The sequence below is a fragment of the Bos mutus genome, chromosome 19 (genome assembly GCF_027580195.1).
Source record: "Bos mutus isolate GX-2022 chromosome 19, NWIPB_WYAK_1.1, whole genome shotgun sequence".
In the NCBI taxonomy this organism is placed as follows: domain Eukaryota; kingdom Metazoa; phylum Chordata; class Mammalia; order Artiodactyla; family Bovidae; genus Bos; species Bos mutus.
This window is the reverse complement of record NC_091635.1, coordinates 3,128,727-3,143,461: the sequence shown is the minus strand read 5'-3', so window position 1 is coordinate 3,143,461 and position 14,735 is coordinate 3,128,727.

Below are 14,735 nucleotides of genomic sequence, written 5' to 3'. Positions count from 1 at the left end.
TAGTCACACCCTATCCTTTTTTCAAGGCATTTTGCTTTTATATCTATAATATGACCCACTACATTTTAACTGAGATTGTATTTGCTTCCAGTCTTCATGAAACTATGCATTCCTACAAGGTGGGAATAAAATATTCCTTGCATTTATTCAAATATACAGTTGGCCCTTGAACAGTATGGATTTGTGGGTAAGTGTGGGACCACTTACGCAAGGAGCTTTTCCAAGACTAAATACTATGGAATTACACGATTCAAAGCTGGTAGAATCTGTGGATGGGAACTGCAGATGGGGAACTCTGGCTGTGGATAAGCCATATTCTCAAGGGCAGACTTGATCATACCTGGACCTCACCTGCACGGAGAGTTGACACCATGAATGCTGCCTTACTCAGGGGTGGACTGTTCTATAAATTCTATTGGAACACGTTCTCACCGGCAAGATGCTAAGTTTTGCTTCAATATCAATGAACTTGAATTAGAAATCATTTTCACCAGCCAGGATAATTTCAAGATATTGCTTTACAACAAATCTTTGAAAATAGGAGTTGAATGCTCTGATGAAATCTGGGTAAGACAGTACATTATACTTTCTATATCGTAAATCTAAGAAACCACTGAAATGGTACTAAAAGAAAATATAGACTTCTTTTACCATTTTGCAAGTCTGAACTTAATTTTTTTTTCCTTTGTGTTTTAAGACTCTTAAGAATTTGCCTAAGCAGAAATGGTATCATATAAAATTTGAAGTAGATCCCAGAGACAGAGGTCCAAATGTCTTCGTATTCACTCACATATAATCTTGCCTGCCAGTTACTTTTTAAATCTGGGTCTTGAAAATAAAATATAATCTGTAAGACAGGAGATATTTACATAATTCTATATTTGTCAACAATCATGCCCTGAATTAGAAACTTTATTCTTCAAATTGATTTTTGTGATATTCCTCTTGCTGCTGCTGCTGCTACTGCTAAGTCACTTCAGTTGTGTCCGACTCTGTGACCCCACAGACGGCAGCCCACCAGGCTCCCCCATCCCTGGGATTCTCCAGGTGAGAACACTGGAGTGGTTTGCCATTTCCTTCTCCAATGCATGAAAGTGAAAAGTCAAAGTGAAGCCACTCAGTCGGGTCCGACTCTTCGTGACCCCATGGACTGCAGCCTACCAGGCTCCTCCATCCATGGGATTTGCCAGGCAAGAGTACTGGAGTGGGGTGCCATTGCCTTCTCCAGATATTCCTCTTAGGCTTCCTAATAATAATGTGTGATTGTGATATGCTGCTGCTGCTAAGTCACTTCAGTCATGTCTGACTCTGTGTGACCCCACAGACGGCAGCCCACCAGGCTCCCCCATCCCTGGGATTCTCCAGGCAAGAACACTGGAGTGGGTTGCCATTTCCTTCTCCAATGTGTGAAAGTGAAAAGTGAAAGTGAAGTCTCTCAGTCGTGTCCGACTCTTAGTGACCCCGTGGACTGCAGCACACCAGGCTCCTCTGTTCATGGGATTTTCCAGGCAAGAGTACTGGAGTGGGGTGCCATCACTTTCTCCGGTGATTGTGATATAGAAAACCATATTAAGCATATGCTACATTACATAGACACTTGTATTAAAAGATGCTTGCTCCTTGGAAGAAAAGCTATGACCAACTTAGGCAGCATATTAAAAAGCAGAGACATCATTTTACCAACAAAGGTCCATCTAGTTAAAGCTATGGTTTTTGCAATAGTCATGTATGGACGTGAGTGTTGGACTATAAAGAAAGCTGAGAGCCGAAGAATTAATGCTTTTGAACTGTGGTGTTGGAGAAGACTCTTGAGAGTCCCTTGGACTGCAAGGAGATCCAACCAGTCCATCCTAAAGGAAATCAGTTCTGAATATTCATTAGAAGGACTGATGCTGAAGCTGAAACTCCAATACTTTGGCCACTTGATGCAAAGAGCTGACTCATTTGAAAAGACCCTGATGCTGGGAAAGATTGAAGGCAGGAGGAGAAGGGGATGACAGAGGATGAGATGGTTGGATGGCATGACCGACGAGATGGACTTGAGTTTGAGTAAACTCCGGGAGTCGGTGATGGTCAGGGAGGCCTGGCGTGCTGCAGTCCGTGGGGTTGCAAAGAGTCGGACATGACTGAGTGACTGAACTGAACTGAACATTACATAGTACTCTGTAATAATAATCACCTGGAAGATGACATTGTTCTTGACATTTTCTTTTGAAGACAGACATATGTCTATACAGTAGGAAAAGATGGAAGAAAAACAAAAAAATTTGTACACAAAATAATATAACATCTACAATGAACTTCAACAGCAACAGGCTCAATGCCATTCTTCAAAAGCCAAGGATAGTTGTCATGGCAAATACAGATTGAGTATAAGCAAAAAAAAAAAAAAAAAATTTCAGAAGGGTGTATGCATGAGCATGTTTCACCAGTGGAAAAACTTCAATTTGGAAAAAAACACAGAGAAATATCTTCCTTCAAACAACTGGGTAGGGCACAAACAGTGATATAGATTCAATTTTTTCAAAGTATGAAAAGAAATGCCAGGTACCGTTCTCTTCTCAGACATACAGGGCAGCAGTTGGATTTTTATTAAGAGCCCAGCCTTTTGTAAATGTCTGTCCAAAATGGCATAAAATTTCTCGACATGTGCTTTCAGGACCAAGAACCACTACAATTTTTAAAAAAACGTGTTTTTCTCAATCATGTCTTCTATTGGAGACCTTAATATTCCATCATAGGAAGTGAGTTGGAAAAGAATAGTAAAGTGTTCTTTTTTCCGTCTCGTGTGAACTCAGCCTGACGTGTTAACTGTGTTCAGCATCTTCTGAGCAGGGGCACATGCGGTGCTGAAATGGGCCCGGACCCTGTGGTCCCTGACCACTCCCCACCCTCCACGTCCTCTGTCTACGTTTTGTCTGTTAAAAACCTTTAGTCAAAGAGTAATTTTAATCAGAGAAGTGAGAACAGCAGAAACAAAGGAAAACAGTCAAAGGATACCAAACAAAAATAATGCGGTCATTAAACAAGGGCTGGAGATAATACTCTGAGCCACGTCCTGTGAACTGTCTACTGTGAAACCCCCGCCGGGCGGGGAAGTTAAGGACATGACGACCGACTGCAGCCCCCCATCAGCTGCCACAGTCCTGAGAATGATGACTGACTGCAGCCCCCCATCAGGTGCCACAGTCCTGAGAATGACGACCGACTGCAGCCCCCCATCAGCTGCCACAGTCCTGAGAACTGGCCTCAAAGAAACTGGGAACAAACTGCCCCTGGAGCTGAAGACTAACTCTGCTTAAAAGAATCAAGACCACCGGATGACCAATTTCACTGTGATGGTCAGAGCTGACCCTGCTGCTTCTGCATGTGGGCCCCTCCCTTTGCGTATAAAACCTCTTGCCCACTGATCACTGGGGGAGGGATGGAGCTGGCCTTTGAGCAGGCATCTACCCTCTCCCCCCACCCCAGCTGACAGCATCCAGAAGAAAGCAGACTTTCCTGTCCACCAACCTTTCCTATTTACTGGCTTTTGAGGGATGAGAAAGTGGACCCCGCTTTCTGTGGCAGTATCAACTTGAGTCATGGAAAAGGCACAGGAATGATTCAAAAACTTGATAAAACTAACCTAACATCAGGATATATGAGTAAATCAGAAAACACACACCCATATCAAATGGGAAAACTAATCTTTAAAAAATGAGTTCTTACCTTTCATATAAAAATTATCTTGATAATGCTACATAGTAAATGCTATTAATCTGGTAGCATGAGTCTCTGTTTTTCCATGGACTAGGTACACTCCCTATCTGTAAATCAGTTCGCTTAAAATTATATTAACTGAAGCACCATTTCCCAGAAATTTTGTATTTAATCAAACGAAAATTCATTTAATTGGATGCACACATAGGTTCAAGGAAAGCCATTCCATCGAAAAGAAAGGTCTGCTATTTCCTATCTTTTCATGGGCCGAGTCCACAGAATACAATATACTCCTGCCCCCTCCCCACCGCACTCCTGATTGAACTACGTGAGCCTGTCTGTTTAAACATAGAGAAGGGATGACTGAAATATAGCACCGGCCCAAGAAATTAATCCACCCTACAATATCCAACCTATCAACAGGGCTTAAGGAGAGTTTGTCAACAGCATTATAGAGTCTTTGATTTATGGTGTTTACTGCAGAGTCTGAGTTGCTGCCCTGGAAAATATTTCCTCCATAAAGTATAACTAATAATATATGTCCATCTTTTTCATCTGGACCATTCAGTCTTGTACCCTATACAAATACTTTTGGTAACAGTGAGAGATCTATGAAAACAATCTGTACACGACTTAGCCAGTTTCACTGGCTTTGTAGTATCTTAACTCATTGACCAGTGCGTATTATTAAGCATAGATTATAAAGATGGGCTTAGGGGTGACTAATGACACAGGAATCACACATGCTTTTAGGGTTTCTTTTCATACTATTCCAAGCCCTTTAAATATGTTTTCTACTTTAATGCACTAACTATCTTACCCACAGTAAGATATATGTACTTTCAAAATTCTTCCTCTGATTCATTAACATGGGGGTATTCCCTAGTGGAAAGTTGAAATCAAAGAAGTCAATTACTATAATGTTTTTATACAGCTCGTGTTAGCATCAACACACATACAGACACACTCACAAATGTAGAGTTATCCCAGCACTAAAAGTAACTTAATTATATTTAAAGATAGTTCACCAGTCTTTACCACTGAGTTTTTACCTAACACCCAGAACCTGCCTTTCAATGATTGTAAGTCAATTATCTGAAGACATCTGAACAGCACACTAATTAGATGATATATTCTTACATCTTTATTTTTGAATGGAAAAAGTGAAACAGAAAACTGAAGTATCTTGTTCTTAGATAGTCAATATAATATGGCCTTAAATCGAGATCTTATGAATGTTGCTGCTTATCCAATGCATCTCTCATCAAACAATTATTAGAATTCCTTTTTCAGAGTAGCCTTTGGAGTCATTTTAGAAGACAAACAAGACCCTAGTTTCATAGCTATCATTATTCCATAGGTTGTTTTGTTTTGCTTTATTGTCATAATGATACTATTTAGTTGGCCAAAAAGTTTGTTTGGGTTTTTAAACTTGAACAACCTTTATGGCCAACCCAATACTTTATCCCCTACTTACTCATCAACCTCGGCTCTACTGTAACTCCCTCAGGGAAAAGTATATTATATCCCCAAAGTATTCAGGGTAATATCTGTTCCATTGTTGAACTGATTATATATTTATTGATAAAATACACGCTTAAGATATGTGCTTTATGTGCATAGCCAAATACAGACTCTAAGACATTCTCAACCAAATTATGTTGAAGTTTTCTCTTGCCAAAACCTTGAAATTAAATCTATATAAATTTGACTTCAGGAGATCATGGCTATTACTGTTATTCATGGATCCATTTTGAGACTCTAAAAACAGCCAATGCTAATGGGATGTTAATCCAACTGACTGAACAATTAAAAGTGTTAATGACAGGATTAGAATCATTTTTTTTCTATTATTGTTGTTTCATGCCAGAAATATTCAGTGCTTGGTTTTATGTTTCTATAAATGGCATTAGAAGAGTCTTTATAGCAGATCCTAAAATGACTATGTGGATTTCAAAGAATGTTTTCCAATGGAAAGACAGTGTAAATCTTTTATGTCATTGAGTGCTAAAACAGTTTATTGATCAATGTCAACAGGTGCGGCCAAGACAAATGGTCCTAATCTGCGCCTTTATAAATACATTAAACATGAGGAGATAATTTTTCCAATGAACCAAGAAAATTAATATGAGTTTTTGTGTTCAACCCTTCAGAGTCCCAGCCTATAAGCCAGAAAATCTAAGGGGATCTTCTATGGTATATTTCTAAAGTCTCGGTTATATATTTTGCCTGGAATGACTTATAGAGAACTACACTTGCCATTTTTAGAAAATAGCTGTGGTTACTTGGGCCAGTGTCAAGGTAACACTTTCCAAAATACAAGGACCAGGAAGATTTGCACTTCTCAAAGATATCTGAAGTTGATGCAGTCTGTGGTCACTTCAGGATCAGCTGCTCTTATTGGATTAAGTAAGAGCTGGGTTGAAATCTGGGCACATGCATTCTGGATGTTCAGAATACACTTGCCTCCTTCCCGAGATATTCAATAGAGCATCCCGGGATGTCTGACCTCTCCCCACCCCAGTCCTTCTGTCCCCAGAAAGTCAGTTGCTTGTTCTTTTAAAACTGTCACCCACAAATGCGTATTTTTCTCTGGATGTGACATTATTACCGTCTGTTATTTAACTGGCCACATATACAACATACAGAGGTCAATTAAACAATATAATCAGTACAGTCTATACAATTAGTATAGACTATGTCAAGTCTTTTCTTAGAGGTCAAGAAGTGTTAGTCATTATTATCAACATTGTTATATGCTTCCCATTGCCCTTGCTAGCCAATGAATCAACCTTATAGACATAAGGTTCTTTGTCAAATAAAACCTCTACTTTGAGCTTCTAGCTTTATTTTTATTTATTTTGTTGGCTTGTTGGTTAGTTGGTGTAAGGGGAGGATTATGTCTTCACGAACTACTCTGTTTATTATTTTTTTAAAAATCTATATTGCAGCCATTTATTCCTTGGACACAAAAGGCAGCATTCCTGATTGATCTTTCCTAACTTGAAAATATAGACCAATCACCCCAAAGGTTTAAAATTACTCACTATCCTGATTTTACAGAGTACTACATAAACTGTGCATCATTGATTCATCAGATTTTCTAAAGGGATAGGGATCGTGTGTGTGTGTTTTCTTAGGGAATCCTCCATAACCCTAAGCATAAGTCTAAGTTACATAGTATGCTTAAGAGCTTTTACGAGCAAGGAAATATTGAGTGGGCTACAGAAAGAGGCCTTGAAAAATGAACCAAGAGAGTTCCCTACTGTGAAGCCATTCAGATGAATAACAGATTCTCAGAATCCTGCATAAAATATTCCCAAGCAGAGAACTTACTGTGTAAGAAATTGAGGTGGCCACATTTTGAAGACAGATTTTTTTTTTTAAGATGTAGGAAACATACATTTTTCAGTTCTATTAAAGTCAGAGTGAAAGCATTCAAGACATTGTCCTCTGTGATTTCTCTGTATGCCTTCAAATTGGTTTTTTTCTTCTTTCCTTTTTCAGAATGTATTACTGAAGCCATTCTCTGAAGTAAACTGAAATACCCAGAGATTTTTCCCCCTGTATATCATTAGAACAAATAGCAATGCTGATCCTCACAATTAGAAACACGAACAAAACCCCGGTCACGGAGACCAGGACAACAGGTCTGCTGCTGCCCGTCGGAAACCACTTCCAGCTGACAGAGACCAGGAACTGAACAATGGCGCTCAAATAAATCGGGAGGTTATTTTCCTGTCGTAGGGCGAGCACACACTGCTGCTAAAATTGCAGGCTTCTAGTTTCTACTGCATCGTCTCTTGCCCTTCTCAACTGGTTTTTCAATCCTACAGATGGTAAGGGGAAAGGCGAAAAGTGGAAAGAAATCTTCAGCTAAGCCATCCCCCAGACAGAGCATCCCAGAAGCCCTCATTCCAGGGACTTCTACTCTTATTTCATTGACTGAAGCTTCATCATGCAGATACCTCCACCCACAAGTAAAGCTGGGAAACGTAGTTTTTAAGGTACACCAGTATCACCTCAAACAGAATGAGGGAATGTTCATAAAAACACCAGGGGGAAATGGGAGAGAAGATGTATCTCTTACATATCACCTTACCTTTCTTCTCGTATTTATATTAATAATATCCTTTCATTTTCCTACAAACTGCTACAGAGATGACCCTTTTCTTGAGTGTGATAACAATTAAGGAATCTACTTTTCCAACCTATTTATCTCTATATCATCCTGCTGGTTGATCTGCTGCTGGATGTCGGTCTTCACGAGTCTTCAAACATTCTTTTTTAAAAACTTATACTCTAAAGCAGGTCTCATTTCACAAACATTTAAGTCACAGAATAAAAGACACTCACATGCACTATAAGATTATTCCACAGTATACTGCTCTTTTTTTGCAATCTCTTTCCTTCTGCTCCTAGTTAGTCACTAACGTGAACTCCAAGTAAATGTATTTTGTAATTGATAAGTATTGTAGAAGTTATAAAAACTAATAACCAGAAACCTCAGCTAAAATAGAGTTGAGACACGAGAAGAGGAGAACTCTCAGGCCCCAAGATGAAGCAGAAAGACTCTTCTTCTTGCCTCGCAAGAGCTCAACCAACGAGAAACGGTCAGTTAACAAAGGGCCACTATTTCAAACTCTGCATTCCTCCAATAAACTCTTTATTTACTATAACCCTTCCAACTCCTTTTCCCCTCTTTAAAAGTGCTGTCCTCTCCTGGCTCTTGGCAAGCCAAGGTGCCAGACCCCAAATTACAATTCCTTGCTGATCCAGAATAAATCCCTGCTTTGGCTAGAGACACAACTGGCCATCTATTTGTTGACAGTCAACAAAGCAAATTAAGAAACAAACTTTCTCAATGACACAGAGCTTCTTCTAGGCTTTCATGACCTGTTTTGTCCACGTAATACAAAGGTCCACGTTTATACTCTTTGAGTACAGTGTGCTCCACACCGAAGAATCACAAGGACCACCTAGTCAGAACTTTCACCCAAAGTCCAGATCATTTAGAGCAGAGGCCCCAACCTCTTTGGAACCAAGGATGGATTTTGTGGAAGAGCAGAGTAGCATCCTTTAAAGACCATCACCAGATGGTCAATATCAAAATCAAATTGATTATATTCTTTGCAATCGACAATGGAGAAACTCTATACAGTCAGTAGAAACAAGACTGGGAGCTGACTGTGGTTCAGATCATGAACTCCTTATTGCCAAATTCAGACTTAAATTGAAGAAAGTAGGGAAAACCACTAGACCATTCAGGTATGACCTAAATTATATCCCTTATGATTATACAGTGGAAGTGAGAAATAGATTCAAGGGATTAGATCTGATAGACAGAGTCCCTGAGGAACTATGGACGGAGGTTCCTGACATTGTACAGGAGGCAGCGATCAAAACCATCCCTAAGAAAAAGAAATGAAAAAAGGCAAAATGGTTGTCTGAGGAGGCCTTATAAATAGCTATGAAAAGAAGAGAAGTGAAAGGCAAAGGAGAAAAGGAAAGTTATACCCATTTGAATGCAGAGTTCCAAAGAATAGCAAGGAGAGATAAGAAAGCCTTCCTCAGTGATCAGTGCAAAGAAATAGAGGAAAACAATAGAATGGGAAAGACTAGAGATCTCTTCAAGAAAATTATAGATACCAAGGGAACATTTCATGCAAAGATGGGCACAATAAAGGACAGAAATGGTATGGACCTCACAGAAGCAGATGATATTAAGAAAAGGTGGCAAGAATACACAGAAGAAATATACAAAAAAAGATCATCATAACCCGGATAATCACGATGGTGTGATCACTCACCTAGAGCCAGACATCCCGGAATGCGAAGTCAAGTGGGCCTTAGGAAGCATCACTATGAACAAAGCTAGTGGAGGTGATGGAATCCCAGTTGAGCTATTTCAAATCCTAAAAGATGATGCTGTGAAAGTGCTTCACTCATTATACCAGCAAATTTGGAAATCTCAAGCAGTGGCCACAGGACTGTAAAAGGTCAGTTTTCATCCCAATCCCAAAGAAAGGCAATGCCAAAGAATGTTCAAATTACCGCACAGTTGCACTCATCTCACATGCTAGTAAAGTCATGCTCAAAACTCTCCACGCCAGGCTTCAACAGTACGTGAACTGTGAACTTCCAGATGTTCAAGCTGGATTTAGAAAAGGCAGAGGAACCAGAGATCAAATTGCCAACATCCGCTGGATCATGGAAAAAGCAAGAGAGTTCCAGAAAAACGTCTATTTCTGCTTTACTGACTATGCCAAAGCTTTTGACCAAATGGGACACAACAAACTGTGGAAAATTCTGAAAGAGATGGGAATACCAGGCCATCTGACCTGCCTCCTGAGAAATCTGTATGCAGGTCAGGAAGCAACGGTTATAACTGGACATGGAACAACAGACTGGTTCCAAATTGGGAAAGGAGTATGTCAAGGCTGTATATTGTCACCCTGCTTATTTAATTCATATGCAGAGCACATCATGAGAAATGCTGGACTGGATGAAGCACAAGCTGGAATCAAGATTACTGGGAGAAATATCAATAATCTCAGATATGCAGATGACACCACTCTTATGGCAGTAAGCAAAGAACTAAAGAGCCTCTTGATGAGGTTGAAAGAGGAGAGTGAAAAAGCTGGCTTAAAACTCAACATTCAGAAAACTGAGATCATGGCATCTGGTCCCATCACTTTTAGGGAAATAATTGGGGAAGCAATGGAAACAGTGAATGACTTTTTTTTCTGGGCTCCAAAATCACTGCAGATGGTGACTGCAGCCATGAAATTAAAAGATGCTTACTTCTTGGAAGTTACAACCAACCTAGACAGCATATTAAAAGCGGAGACATTACTTTGCAAAAAATGGTCCATTTAGTCAGAGCTATGGTTTTTTGACTTCCCTGGTAGCTCAGACGGTAAAGCATCTGCTTACAATGCGGGAGACCTGGGTTCGATCCCTGGGTTGGGAAGATCCCCTGGAGAAGGAAATCACAACCCACTCCAGTATTCTTGCCTGGAAAATTTCATGGATGGAGGAGCCTGGTTGGCTACTGTCCATGGGGTCGCAAAGAGTCGGACACGACTGAACAACTTCACTATCTATCTATCTATGGTTTTTCCAGTAGTCATGTATGGATGTGAGAGTTGGACTATAAAGAAAGCTGAGAGCTGAAGAATTAATGCTTTTGAACTGTGGTGTTGGGGAAGACTCTTGAAGAGTCCCTTGGACTGCAAGGAGATCCAACCAGTCCATTCTAAAGGAGATCGGTCCTGAATATTCATTAGAAGGACTGATGTTAAAGCTGAAACTCCAATACTTTGGCTACCTGATGCAAAGAACTGACTCATCTGAACAGATCACGATGCTGGGAAAGTTTGAAGGCAGGAGGAGAAGGGGATGACAGAGGATGAGATGGTTGGATGGTATCACCGACTCAATGGACATGAATTTGAGTAACTCCAGGATTTGGTGATAGACAGGAGGCCTGGCATGCTGAGGTCCATGGGATCACAAAGGGTTGGACATGACTGAGAGCCTGAACTGGACTGCACTGATTCTCTCTTCCGCTCATCCACTGTAACCATCATTCTACCGTCTCTATAAAGGTGACTAATTCAGGAACTTCATATAAGAGGAATCATATATTTGTACTTTTGGTGCACAGTTTTACCTTGTCCTTTCTAACCTCATGTATTCCAGAAGTCTTCGTTCTTATGGCAAAGAGTGTTGAACCATCCTATTTGTAATATCTCAGGCCCAGAAATAGAGTAGAAAGTGAGAATTAAAATCTACATGAGTGTGTTTTCCCTTAATAAGCTCTCTTCATCTCTACTCTTTTTGTATTTTCATGCTTACCTACTTCACGACATTTATTATGCATAAATTTTCCCCTTTATCTAAACTTTCCAACTTAGGATGTCTACTTAACAATGGAAAATATGTCTCAAGAAAACGGAAAAATCAAACACTTCGGCTTTCGTCTACCACCATATCTCATCTGTATCAACAGTGTAACACAAGTCATAAATTTGAAGATAAGTGTGTCTCTGTATTACCTATGTATTTAGGAGAAAATCCTATTTTTTTCCCCACAGATATTCAGCAATACTAAGCAAAAAAGAGAAAAAAAAAGTTCTCCAGAGTCTCTGGATTATGTTTTTCTGTGACCCAGTGCCCTGACACATTCCCTGATAGAACCCTCCCACTTCTGCAATGAACTGCAGTCACTGAAGTCATCTGCTTAAAGACTGAATTCTTGAACAGATGGCCCAGGCAAATATGAAGTTCAGCTGCCCTTTCCGTAACAAATGTGCTGCTTTAAATGATTAGGAAAATCGTGGCAGCCAGGAAATGTTTATTGTTTTGGAAAGAGGGTGGGTCGGGATGGGATTTCACTTTCACTTTTTCCTAGAGGAAAATATTCATCCAGCAGATTTTATGTGACATATCAGAACCACGGTTTCCACTTGCCAACTGTCAAGACATCCGATGGTTAAGACAACTGGGAAAGGTAGCAAGAAATTAAACTGACTCCCAGCCAAGCAAATGCCAATTATACTTTAAGTGCACTGGGAAAGATGGCCAGAGGCCAGCAGCATGGGGGATGGACAGGGGGTGCTTAACGGGCACACAGCAGAGGCTACGGCCTGTGAAATTCCAAAGAGACGTGATTGGCATGGTGACACAGATCGAGGGGTCACCCACAATGGCTCAGAGATGACTTCCACTCTGTGCCAACCAAGCTGCTCTTTGATTTGTGGTTCAAAGCCTCTCTGGATAATGGGGATTATGGGACATGGAGAATGCTTTATTCAAGGTTTTAACATGATTTTAATCAGGAGAGTCACCATCAACTGACTTTACTTTGTCAGCGGGCAATCCAAACCACACATGCCGAAGGCTAGAAAAAAGAAAAGTTTTCTCCAGTGTGACCAATTTTCTGGATCAGAGTAAAATGAAGTTACTGCTTCCTTTAAATAGCATCCTGTATCTGGTTTCCTCCAAGTAGACTCAGGCAATCTCCATATATAAAGTAAGAAACAGTCAAAGGTTCTTACCTGAACATTTAAGACTTTTCTTCATCAAAGAGGACATGAATTTGAGCAAGCTCCGGGAGTTGGTGATGGACAGGGAAGCCTGGCATGCTGCAGTCCATGGGGTCACAAAGAGTCAGACACGACTGAGCGACTGAACTGAATTGAAAGTATTTGGTTACATAGGGAAAGAAAATAATTTTCCCTCTACCCTCCTAGTTTCTTCACTGATATCCTCCCATAATAAAAGATAAATAAGAGAAAAGCAAGCAAGTGATTAATAGTATGTACACCCAGGAAAATTGAGTAGCTCTCAGAAATGGCCCAAGTCATTACCTTAAATATCATCTCCAGCTAGAGACAGAGGAAGGAAGGGCTGGAGAAAACTCTTGAGAGTCCTTTGGACAGCAAGCAGATCAAACCAGTCATTCCTAAAGGAAATCAACCCTGAATATTCATTGGAAGGGCTGATACTGAAGCTGAAGCTCCAATACTTTGGCCATGTGATGCAGAGAGCCGACTCTGGAAGAGACTCCATCCCTGGGAAAGACTGAAGGCAAAAGGAGAAGGGGTGGTAGAGGATGAGATGGTTAAATAGCATCACCAACTCAATGGACATGAATTTGAGCGAACTCCAGGCGACAGTGGAGGACAGGGGAGCCTGGCGTGCTGCAGTCCATGGGGTCACAAAGAGTCAGCCATGACTGAGCAACTGAACAACAGCAGTAAACATAAGTAGTGTTTTGCAGATTTAAGTTGTTCCCTTATCTGTTGATAAGAGTTCCTATAGATTTAGCCATTCTCTTTCTGGAACAGAGAGGATGATAGCCTTACAAATGGAGATTTCCCTTATAAATGTAAATAGACCTTCAGTTTAGTTCAGTTGCTCAGTCATGTCCGACTCTTTGCAACCCCATGAATCGCAGCACGCCAGGCCTCCCTGTCCATCACCATCTCCCAGAGTTCACTCAAACTCACATCCATTGAGTCGGTGATGCCATCCAGCCATCTCATCCTCTGTCGTCCCCTTCTCCTCCTGCCCCCAATCCCTCCCAGCATCAGAGTCTTTTCCAATGAGTCAACTCTTTGCATGAGGTGGCCAAAGTACTGGAGTTTTTCAGCTTCAGCATCATTCCTTCCAAAGAACACCCAGGGCTGATCTCCTTTAGAATGGACTGGTTGGATCTCCTTGCAGTCCAAGGTACTCTCAATAGTCTTCTCCAACACCACACTTCAAAAGCATCAATTCTTCAGCGCTCAGCTTTCTTCATAGTCCAACTCTCACATCCATACATGACCACTGGAAAAACCATAGCCTTGACTAGATGGACCTTTGTTGGCAAAGTAATGGCTCTGCTTTTGAATATGCTGTCTAGGTTAGGTTGGTCATAACTTTTCTTCCAAGGAGTAAGCATCTTTTAATTTCATGGCTGCAGTCACCATCTGCAGTGATTTTGGAGCCCCAAAAGATAAAGTCTGACACTGTTTCCACGGTTTCCCCATCTATTTCCCATGAAGTGATGGGACCAGATGCCATGATCTCAGTTTTCTGAATGTTGAGCTTTAAGCCAACCTTTTCAGTCTCCTCTTTCACTTTCATCAAGAGGCTTTTTAGTTCCTCTTCACTTTCTGCCATAAGGGTGGTGTCATCTGCATATCTGAGGTTCTTGATATTTCTCCCAGCAATCTTGATTCCAGCTTTTGCTTCCTCCAGCCCAGTGTTTCTCATGATGTACTCTGCATAGAAGTTAAATAAGCAGGGTGACAATATACAGCCTTGACACACTCCTTTTCCTATTTGGAACCAGTCTGTTGTTCCATGTCCAGTTCTAACTGTTGCTTCCTGACCGGCATACAAGTTTCTTAGGAGGCAGGTCAGGTGGTCTGTTATTCCCATCTCTTTCAGAATTTTCCACAGTTTATTGTGATCCTCACAGTCAAAGGCTTTGGCATAGTCAATAAAGCAGAAATAGATGTTTTTCTGGAACTCTCTTG